Genomic DNA, 12,619 nt, shown 5'->3' on the forward strand with positions numbered 1-12,619 from the left:
AAAGAATGAATGGTGGAATGATGAAGTGAATGCATGTGGAATTAAAGAGGGAGAATGTGGTGAAATGATGAAGTAAGAAGGTGGAAATGCATGTGAGATGTTGGAAAGAGGTGGGTGTGCATGTGAGTTGAAATGCATATGTTTAAATGGTTGAAATGTGTAGATAATTATGAGTATGATAAGTGATAAATGTATGGTTATGATAAGTGAATGGTGAATGATATGTTAAGTGATAAATGAATGATATGTGGTGAGTGATAAGTGAATGGAAGTGATAAGTGATAAGTGTATGTTATGATAAGTGAATGGTTTGATAAGTGATAAATGAATGATATGTGGTGATAAATGAATGATATGTGGTGAGTGATAAGTGAATGGAAGTGATAAGTGATAAATGTATGATATGATAATTGAATGATATGTTAAGTGAATGATATGATAAGTGAATACTTTAAGTGTTTAAAAATAGGGAACAAAACCCTTCCTTGCATGGCAAGGAACGGAGACACAAGGAAACACACGACAATGTCCTAAGGTTGCAAGGAATGTTGTTTTTGTGTTCTAAAATGCGTAGGAGTTTTCAATGATGCTTAAACATGAGGTCTTTTAGGATTTAACTTTCCTACTTCAAGTCTTTAATTTCGTCCATCCTCTTGGCTCCAAGCATATGATATCCATTCCAATCTCTAATTTGCTCCAAAAGGCTCCAAAAGGCATCCTTTTGCATACCTTGCCCTTAGAACCTGAAAACACACAAAAGAAGCATAAAGGACTAAAATAACTAGAGAAACATAACGTAAATGCACGAGAACAAGCCATTTAAGTCGCATGAATATGCTCCTATCAGTGCTCTGATATAAACTCAAGAATAAACACCACTCCCTTTAAAGTTTCAGGGATATTGGACTTGGCCAGATTGCATGTGAGAATTGGTCCTTGTCTAATGTCCTCTTTGATGCCTTCTACATCTTCTCCATCCACTACCTTCTCTTGAATCATTCTTCTTGGTGTACAAAGTCCTTTGAAGAATTCAACACCATCTAAAACTTGCTGTGTTGCACCAAGAATTGGAATAACATTTTGAACTTTTGGGAAGGCTTCCACGATGTCCTTTTTACTCTCTTCTTGGTTGGGAATCAAAAACCTGCTAGGAAAAGGGACATTGGGTGGAATAACATCAGAATAACATGGAATTGGGACGTCCTTACTTGTGGTGGGTGGTTTAGAGGGCTTAGGGGGCTGCAGCAAGGGTTGTTCTTCCCTTGCCGTGTGCATGTCTTCTTCCTCCTCCTCAATTAGCAGCTCCTCATCCACTTCTTGCTCTTGAATTTGTTTTATGAACTCCATAATCTGCCCAATTTGCTCCTCCATATCCATCATCTCCTTCTCGTTATTTGCTATCCGGTTGTTTTGATTTTGCAACCCCTACGAAATAGAGGTTAGTAATTGCATAGCTTGATCACTTTCCAAGGACGTGCCTGAATGAGATGATGTCGAAGGTTGTTGGGGTTGTTGGGGTGCATATGGCTTGGAATAAAAATCAGGGGGGTTTGGCCTAAATCCTCCTTGTTGGGCAGCTTGTTGTGGCTCCCTCCATTTGCAGTTTGGATGGTCCCTCCATCCGGCATTGTAAGTGTTCGAGTATGGGTTGTTTTGATTTTGTCCTTGGAAACCAATTGCATTGGCAGATTCCCACCCACCATTATCGATTAGTTGAGGGCACTTGTCGGATGGATGCCCTTGAATTGAGCACACGCCACAAACTTGGTGTTCTTGTGCTTTTGGACCAATCACAACCTGAGAAACAAGAGAAGTAAGATTAGCAAGTTGTGATTGAATTTCAGAAATAGCACTCACCTCATTTACACTTTGTTGCCGTGGGGCTTCCCTTTGTTGAGCCTCCTCGACTTGGTTTTGTGAGCCCTGCACCAAACAAAGTAATTCATTAAGCTTTTGATTATAATTTATTGACGAACTTAAGTTTGGTTGGGCATATTGAATATGAGGTTGTGGTGGATGCATAGACGTTGAATAGAACTCCTCATAGGGCTGCCAATATCCGTCTTGTTGAATATGTTGAGGTTCCCACCACATAGAGTTTGAATGATCACTCCAATCCGAATTGTAATTATTGGAAAACATGTCGTTCCTTGATTGATTATGATCAAATGTACCAACTCTTTGCATTTGGTACTCTTCCATAAGCTGTGACAAAATGGAAACACTATCAAGTGCCATGTCTTGCGTATAAAATCAACAAAATAAAACTAAAAATATATACACACAAACGAAAAAAAAACAATCCAAGAGATTAGCAAAGTTGCTAATCCCCGGCAACGGCGCCAAAATTTGATGCGAGAATTATGTGCACACAAATTAAACCCTCTTTTTGACAATTGTAGTATAAGTATAAGTAGGGATCGTTCTGGACCGGGGATTAGGAGGGATTGTTAACCTCTTGGATTTGACTCAAAAACGTAAAAACACAAAATAAAACACTATACTAGACTCAAAGAATGTGAAACTAAACTTTTAAAACACTAAGACAAACCAAAAACTCAAAACATTTTAAAACATAAACTAAACAGATTCTAAGAACTAAGAACAAGAAAGTAAAAGGGGGGTTTTGTTTTGATGAAAATTGTAATAACAAAACAAGTTAATAAACTAGGAAGAATTATAAAACGAAGGGATAGAATGGATGGAATGGCTAGCTAAGGGGTTCATCTCCATACATGTTATACTTGCATATAAAACGATTTCCAATTGCTTTTCAATAAATCATGAATTCTCAACGCCCCGGGTTAATTAGGTCCGCTTAAATTAACCGTCAAGTTTTCCTTAAGTTAATGAATTGGATGATTGCATACGACAACCCAAAGCATTCCTCACAAGTTCCCTACATGAATTGCATAATAGAGATACAAGCAAGAATCATTAAGCATCATGAAAACTATAAGTGTTGACGAGGCATTCGTTACTATGATTGCATGAAACTTATGCCAAGAATATGTTTAACGCGATTGTTTATAAGCAACCTCCACTACATGTGAATATAAGTTCATAACTATTACGTGAAACTCACTTATATTCTAGCGTCAAATTCATGCATGAAAATTAAGCGTCGACTCTCAATAAACATACATAAATAGGTTATCAATCAAATAGTTAAACAAATTGAATTCACAACTTATGAAACGTAATTAGAAGTACTCAAATCATATTGCAAGCATAAACATATATTTCGAATCACCCCCTAGCCAAGGGGGGTTTATTTCCTCATACGTACAAAACAAAGAGAATTGAAATTAAACATTGAAATCAAAGAAACGCCTAAACATTCCAACAACTCAATCTTGAATTGTATGAACGTTTAGGCCCTCTTATCTTCCTCTTTATTGTAGCATAAGGTCTAGGGATAGTTGGTTGGGGGGATGGAAGTGTTGGGAAATTATGGAAATGGATGAGAAGTGGTGGAAATGGAAGATGGTTTTTGGATTCTAAGGGAGACTCACGGCTAAGGAGAGAATGGAAATGTTTGTGGCTTGTTGTGTATGAAATGAGATGATTTTTGAATGAATGAATGCAAGGGTATTTATAGGAGGAGTGGAGATGTATATGGCTATTTGTTTAAGGTGTTTGTGGCTACAATGATGAAGAATTGCATGTGGAAATAAAAGGGAAAATGTGGTGAAATGATGAAGTAGGAAGGTGGAAATGCATGTGAGATGTTGGAAAGGAAATGGGAATATGAGTAGGCCATGGCATGGGAGTTGTTTTGTTGGTGTAAATGTGCCATGGTTGCAATGATGAAGAATAAAGGGTGCATGTGGGGTGGAATTGAATGAATGCAAAGTGAATGAATAATGAAATGAGTTAAAGAGGGAGAATGTGGTGAAATGATGAAGTAGGAAGGTGGAAATGCATGTGACTTGTTTGTGGAATAAAGAATGAATGGTGGAATGATGAAGAGTTGCATAAAGAATGCATGTAGGGTTAGCTAGGTTGGCTTTGTTTGGGTGCATGTGTGTTAATGGTGGTTTTGCATGTGAATTGATGGATTGTTTTTTATGGAATGGATGGTTCTTTGCATGGCTTTTGAAGTGATTGTGGGCTTTGGAATTGGAAGGAAATGCATGGCCTTGGGGTTGGTTTAAGAGAGAATGGGCTAGGCCCTTTGTTTTATGTCCAAAATGAATACAAGGCCTTCAAATTCGTCCAACACTTTGGCTCCAATCATATGCTATCCATTCCAAGCCCAATTTTGCTCCGAAATGCTCCAAAATGCATCTTTTTGCTTCCTTAGCCATATGAACCTAAAAACACACGAAAATGGCTTAAACTACTAAAACAACTATGAATTAACAACATAGATGCACGAAAACAAGCTAAGTAAGTCGCCTAAATATGCTCCTATCACTCACGGCTAGGGAAGAATGGATGTGTTTGTGGTGTGTTGTGTATGAAAATGAGATGTGTTTAGGTAATGGGAATGCAAGGGTTTTTATAGGAGGAATGGAGGTGTATATGGCTGTTTGTTTAAGCATGCATGTGGCTGGAATGTGGTGGAAAAACAACTAGGAAAGTTGTGGAAAGCTGGAAAGCATGTGGCAAGCTGGAATTGCATAAGCAACCCACGGCACAAAGGGATTTGGCTGCTGGAATGGGTTGTTTTGCACGGCTCAATGTTGGAGAATGAATGTGTGGCTGCATGGTTGAATGATTAAAGTGCATGTGGGTTAGGTGGAATGTATAAGGGGTACACGGCAAAGGGGGAATGTTGGTGCTGAAATTGCATGTGTGTGCATGTGAAAGCTGGAAATGCATGTGAAGATGCTGGAAATGGGAGTGAAAGCCACGGCAAGGGGATTTTTGGTGGTGTAAATGCATGTGTTTGTGGAGATGTAAAGCAAAGGATGTGCTGGAAATGCAAAGGGGATGCTAGAAAGGCAAGGGAATGCACGGGTTAGGCTTGGTTGAATGATGATAATGCATGTGATTGGTGGGAACAAAGGGGGAAGCAAGGCACAAGGGTGCTTGAGTGAATGATTGAATGTGCATGTGGATTAAAGAATGAATGGTGGTGTAATGATGAAGTGAAATGGCTAGAAAGGGTATGAAATGCACGGCAAAGAGTTGGGAAATGAATGATTAAATGTGCATGTGGGTGAATGTGAAGGGAATGCATGTGAGTGACAACTAGGAATGTGGGAATGCATGTGGAAGTGTGGCTGCAAAGGAAAGCTGGAAATGCAATGTGAAGTCACGGCTAGGATATGTTTGGGTGCTTGAAATGCATGTGAATGCATGTGAGTGCATGTGTGTGTGAATGGTGGTAGCTAAGGTGAATTATGATGAATGCATGTGAGTGACAACTAGGTTAGTTGGTGGAAATCTGAAAATGGCATAAGGGATGCACGGCACAAGGCTAGTGTTTGGTGATGGGTGCATGTGTTGGTGGTTTTGCATGGCTTTGATGGATTGTTTGATTGGGCTAGAGGTTTTCCATGGCTCAAAGGATTTGTTTGATTGGGCTAGGCCCTTTGTTTTATGTCCCAAAGAGCATACAAGGCTTCAATTTCGTCCATCCTCTTTGCTCCATGGATAAGCTAATTAATCCATGCCCAAAAATGCTCCAAATAGCCTCAAAATGCACTTTCTTGCTCCCTAAGCCCTTAGAACCTGAAAACACACAAAAGAAGCATAAAGGACTAAAATAACTAGAGAAACATAATGTAAATGCACGAGAACAAGCCATTTAAGTCGCATGAATATGCTCCTATCATGGATCGTACACCGTGTAAGGTAGAGATTGAAGATTCAACGGAGATGAGTAAGAATAATTAAATGGTTTAATTGTTTATGGCAAGGATTAATTAATATGATTATTAATCAAACGAATAAGTTCGTTAAAAGACCTCGGGATAGTTTTGGACCTTAAGGCCCAATGGGCTTCGAACGTCAAGTCCATTGACTTAAGTTGTATGAAAACTTAATGAATAATGATTCACAAAAGCCCAAATAGCCCAATAAATCCTATATGGCCGGCCATTTAGAGGAGGGTAGTGAACTTGGCTTAATTGCAAGTTTGCCACTCCATTGTGAGGTGGTATAAAGACATCTTTATAGCCATTTCATCCTTAGGGTTTTCTTAGGAGTAAAGATGAGAACACAAACCTCCATTTGCTCTAAAAGAGGCCGGCCACCCTTGAGGAAAACATCTAGCAATCTTACTTCCTCAAGGTCACTCATTTCTTCTACAATATGCCTTGGTGTGGAGACTTAGAGGTTCTCAATTTTGGGAACTTGGAGAAACCTTTTCATCCATCCAAATCCATGGATCTAAGATGCAAGGAATGAAGGCCCTCTCTTTGGGTGATTAGCCTTTGCTTATGCAAAGAGAAATCTACAAAGGTATTGATTTCTCAACTCACTTTGTTTTGAGTTGAGTCTTGGTTCACCTATCTACTAGGCTTTGAAGTTCATGGGTTAAGTTTTGTTTTTGAGTGCATATAAACATGATTCCGCCTTTTAATTGTTAATTGCATGTTGTTGATGTTGCTAAAATGAACTTTTTTTTCACAAATCTTCCTTCAGTTATTGTTTTTTTAAGGCATGAATTTGATGCTAGAGTATAAGGGAGTTTCACGTAATAGTTATTCACTTGTATTCACAAGTAGTGAAGGTTGCTAGTCACAATCGTGTTAAGTAAATCCTTGGCATGAGTCTCATGCGTTTCATGGTGATGAATGCCTTGTCAATGCTTATGATTTTCATATAACTCAATGACTTTTGACATGTATCTCTATTATGCGTTTCATATAGGGAACTTGAGAACGATAATTTGATTTAGATGCGTATTCCATCTAATTCAATGAAATAAGGAAAATGCGATGGTTAGTTGTGCAATGCAACTAACTTGGGGCGTTGTCATTCATAGTCTAAAGGAAAAATAACTGGAAATTGGTTTATATGCATATATCATGTGCGGAGAAGGACCCTCTAACTAGCCTTTCACCCATTTAATTCACCTAATTTCGTTTTTACCAAGTGTTTTCTACAAAGTTTTTTTTTTTTTTAAGTTTTAAATTCGTCAAAAAACAATCACCCTTTCATTTAGTCTTGTTATTTGAGTCAAAATCTGTTTTCTTTGAGTCTTTTGAATCAAGTTAAGGTTTATTTTCGTCCAAAATACTTGTTAGTTCTAAAATTAAGTCGTTTTGAGTGTTTGTTGTTGTTTTGAGTGTTTTAAGTTAGTTTAGAGTCTATAGAGTCTAGTTTAGTGTTTTTGAGTCTTAATTGTGTTGATTAGCATCCCTTCTAATCCCCGGCCTAAAACGATCCCTACTTTCATATACTACAATCATATGATTTTAATTTGAGTGTTAGAATATTTCACATGATCAAGTCAGGGAATCAAGGCCTCATCAAGATCCGAACTCAAATGAGAGACTGAACCACATGATTGAGAATCATGTATAATGGTGACGTCATTATTCTCAAGGTTACTTCTGTGGATACCATATAGATATCCATTGTCTAGGCCTAATACTCAGCCATTTTTTTAAATGAATTCAGAAAAGATATCATCACTGATGACCAAGCTGGTTGGCTCTAGTGCAAGTGGGAGATTGTTGGAAATGTGCCCTACAGCCAATCATATGATGATACTTTACAGACATTTCACATGTTAAACTAATCTAGTTTAATATAAAGTGCAAAGATTATTGTTTAAAGTCGTCTCATATAAATGTTATATGCTTAAACGATAAGTCCAAGGAATATGTAATTGGGAGAATGTGATCTAAAGAAGTTAGATTCATGAGACCATTCTCTTTTGTGTACATATCCAAAATGTTCTTGATCATAGGATTGCCAATTGGGAATTGACAGTTTGTTAAGATTAATACGTACTATGTCTTCTCTTAGGGATAGTGACTGGTCTCGAGTCATTGATGTGACTGACAACAAGACAAGCATGTAGGTGCTCAATAGAAAATGAGTCCACTGAACACGATCAACAAGGAGTTCTCATACTCATGTCACATGAGAACTCAGGGTTGGGATAATGCAAAGTAGTCATTTGACCTGAGGCATCAAAGTGTCTTGTAGTTAGGTCTTTGATCTTTGACTATGTCAAAGTCACTCTGTCAAAGGGTGTCCATGACATAGTTGTGGTTAAGCCACTTAGCCATGGAGGCAAATGAATGCACAACAAGGGATCTCTAACCTTCAAATCGTTTGAGGGAGAATACTCTATGATATGATTAAGAATCTTTGGCTAGAGTATGAATGAGATTTAGGAAGTCGTTCCAAATCACATTCAAGGTAATCCTATAAGTAAAAGAATCACATTGGATAGTAGACATGAATAAACTATCAAACCAAACAATGTGGTCAAGAGTATTGTCTTAGAGAAAAACTGTATTGCATTGTAATCCTAAACTGAATAGGTTCTCCACCTCTTCTGATTAGCTTGGGTAGCCATGATATACTGCTAGGTGTCACTCATGGTTTGTGGAAGCCCTAAAGGTGTATTATCACTAAAGGGAGAATTGAAAGTATGTTTCAATTCACAATTGATTTGAAGAGTTCTAATCACCCACTGTCTAGTTAAAAGGAACCTAATGGATCGTACACCATTTAAGGTAGAGATTGAAGAAACAACGGAGATGAGTAAGGATAATTAAATGGTTTAATTATTTATGGCTAGGATTATTAAATACGTTAATTAATCAAACGAATAAGTTCGTTTTAGCTTTTGAGTAATTATTCGACCTCAAGGCCCATTGAGCTTAGAATCGTCAAGCCCATTAACTTAAGTTGTATGACAACTTAATGACTAAAGACTCAAAAGGGCCCAAACAACCTAAAGCCTTTAGAAGGCCGGCCATATTGTAAATGAATGGGCTTTGGTTCTTTTTGTCACTTAAGTGAAGTGACTATATAGAGGACTTTATAGCCAAAAGTTCATTAGGATTTTCTAGAGAGAAAAAGATGAGAACACAAAGCTCTCTCCTCTCTTAGGAGGCCGGACACTCTAGAGGAAAATAGCTAGCAATCTTTCTTCCTCTAGGTCACTCATCTCTTCCTTAATGCTCTCTTTGGTGTGGAGACTTAGAGGTTCCCCATTTTGGGAACTTGGAGAATCCATTCCTTCATCCATCCAAGAAGTCATGGAGCCAAGAAGCAAAGTTCCTCCATCCACATCCATGGAGTCAAGAAGCAAGGAGAATAAGGAAAGAAGGCCCTCATATGGGTGAATATCCTTTGCTAAGCAAAGAGGTGCTTCAAAGGTATAAAAGTTTCTCAACTCTTTTCTTTAAGATTTGAGTTGAGTCTTGGTTCACCACAATTAATAGGCCTTGAATTTCATGGCTAAAGTTTTGTTTTTGAGTGCATACAAGCATGATTCCGTCTTTTAATTGTTAATTGCATGCAGAGATGTTGCTCAACTAAACTAGTTTTCACAAATATTTCCTTCACATTTCTGGGCCCAATTTAGCCCAAGATTCCTCCTTGGGTTAGTGGGGCTAGTTCACCATATATGTACATTTTTTTTAGTTTTGTATTTAAAAATTCATTGAATCCAACGGTTAAGATCTAATTTGAAATCCAACAATAAAAAAATAAAATCTAACGGTCCAAATTTAAATCTAATAGCTAAAATAATAAAAAAAAATCTTTTATGTATTTCGTATTCTTTCATAATGTTTCATATGTTTCATGGTGTCAGTTAGTGATTTTCAATATTTTTTGAAATCTACACATTTTTAGGTAAAAATGTTCATAAAATTAAATTAGGATAGTTTGCATAATTTTTTCTTTTAAAAAAGCACCTTAAGAAAAAAAATTAGCTTAAATTCATTCTTTAATGATCTAGGGCTAAAATTTTAACCTAGAATGGTTGGAGCAAAAAAGCTGTTTCTGGGTTAAAACGTAAATTTTCTGGATTAAAAATTTTAGGTTTTAGCCAAAGGGTTGGAGATAGTCTTAGGGTGCAAAACCACATTGAGATTTCATACCGCACGTAATCAGAGTTATTTGCCAAGTAGGATGTAAAATCCTCAAAACCCACATCTCCAAACCCACTGTTGACCTCTACATCTCTGACTAGGCCAACCCTCCCTACCTACCTTACTGGGCCCTTCAGGATTTCGACCTCTACTCCTCCATTCCTGATTTGCCTCCCTCTGATCGCACCATCCGCCGTTCCTGCATTGTCACCATCGACGATGATAGCGTCCTTTTTCTCCTAGTAAATCCACCGTCCATGTCATTTGCATCGACGTTGTCTCAGGATCCTTCTCTCAAGATCTGTTGGATCAATCTATCCTCATCGTCTTTTCTAATTTTTTTCCTTTTTCGTAAAAATTGTTCATCACGTTTGCATGACCTCCTCTCTTTCGTTTCGTTAACAGCGGCTAGGGTCGAGTGATAGGAGCATATTCATGCGACTTAAATGGCTTGTTCTCGTGCATTTACGTTATGTTTCTCTAGTTATTTTAGTCCTTTATGCTTCTTTTGTGTGTTTTCAGGTTCTAAGGGCAAGGTATGCAAAAGGATGCCTTTTTGAGCCTTTTGGAGCAAATTAGAGATTGGAATGGATATCATATGCTTGGAGCCAAGAGGATGGACGAAATTAAAGACTTGAAGTAGGAAAGTTAAATCCTAAAAGACCTCATGTTTAAGCATCATTGAAAACTCCTACGCATTTTAGAACACAAAAACAACATTCCTTGCAACCTTAGGACATTGTCGTGTGTTTCCTTGTGTCTCCGTTCCTTGCCATGCAAGGAAGGGTTTTGTTCCCTATTTTTAAACACTTAAAGCATTCACTTATCATATCATTCACTTAACATATCATTCAATTATCATATCATACATTTATCACTTATCACTTCTATTCACTTATCACTTATCATTTCCATTCACTTATCACTCACCACATATCATTCATTTATCACTTATCATACTCATAATCATCTACACATTTCAAACATATGCATTTCATCTCACATGCACACCCACCTCTTTCCAAACTAATTCACATGCATTCACACACATGCACATCATTCACTCACATTTCCACCATTCATTCTTTATTCCACAAAAAAGTCACATGCATTTCCACCTTCCTACTTCATCATTTCACCACATTCTCCCTCTTTAACTCATTTCATTATTCATTCACTTTGCATTCATTCAATTCCACCCCACATGCACCCTTTATTCTTCATCATTGCAACCATGGCACATTTACACCAACAAAACAACTCCCATGCCATGGCCTACTCATATTCCCATTTCCTTTCCAACATCTCACATGCATTTCCACCTTCCTACTTCATCATTTCACCACATTTTCCCTTTTATTTCCACATGCAATTCTTCATCATTGCAACCACAAACACCTTAAACAAATAGCCATATACATCTCCACTCCTCCTATAAATACCCTTGCATTCATTCATTCAAATCTCATCTCATTTCATACACAACACACCACAAACACTTCCATCTTCTCCCTAGCCGTGAGTATCTCTCCCTTAAAATCCAAAAACCATCTTCCATTTCCACCAATCCTCATCCATTTCCATAATTCCCCAACACTTCCATCCCCCCAACCAACCTATCCTTAAACCTTGTGCTACAACAACGAGGAAGAGAAGAGTGCCTAAACGTTCATAAAATTCAAGTTTTGAGTTGTTGGAATGTTTAGGTGTTTCTTTGATTTCAAAGTTTCATTTTAATTCTCTTTGTTTTGTACGTATGAGAAATGGAAGAAAAGAGTGCTTAAACGTTCATACAATTCAAAGTTTTGAGTTGTTGGAATGTTTAGGTGTTTCTTTGATTTCAAAGTTATGAGGAACTAAACCCCCTTTAGCTAGGGGGTAATTCGAAACTATGTTTATGTTTGTAATATGATTTGATTACTTTTAATTACGTTTCATAAATTGTGAATTCAATTTGTTTAACTGTTTAATTGATAACCTATTTATGTATGTTTATTAAGAATGAACGCTTAATTTTCATGCATGAATTTGACGTTAGAATATAAGTGAGTTTCACGTAATAGTTATGAACTTATATTCACAAGTAGTGGAGGTTGCTTATAAACAATCGTGTTAAACATATTCTTGGCATAAGTTTCATGCAATCATAGTAACGAATGCCTCGTCAACACTTATAGTTTTCATGATGCTTAATGATTCTTGCTTGTATCTCTATTATGCAATTCATGTAGGGAACTTGTGAGGAATGCTTTGAATTGTCGTATGCAATCATCCAATTCATTAACTTAAGGAAAACTTGACGGTTAATTTAAGCGGACCTAATTAACCCGGGGCGTTGAGAATTCATGGTTTATTGAAAAGCAATTAGACATCGTTTTGTATGCAAGTATAACATATGTGGAGATGAACCCCTTAGCTAGCTTCCCATCCATTCATTTCCGTCAAATCCATATTTACAATTTGTTTTGTTTCCAAGTTTCCATTTTTAGTTTAAAGTCGTCCAAATCCAATCCCCCTTTACTTTATTGTTCAATTTAGTTAGAAATCAATTTAGTTTGTGTTTTTAAAGCATTTTGAGTCTTTTGGTTTGTCTTAGTGTTTTA

The sequence above is a fragment of a genome, unplaced genomic scaffold (genome assembly GCF_019419815.1).
Source record: "Pyrus x bretschneideri cultivar Hongxiangsu unplaced genomic scaffold, Pyrus_bretschneideri_v1 Contig103, whole genome shotgun sequence".
Taxonomy (NCBI): Eukaryota; Viridiplantae; Streptophyta; class Magnoliopsida; order Rosales; family Rosaceae; genus Pyrus; species Pyrus x bretschneideri.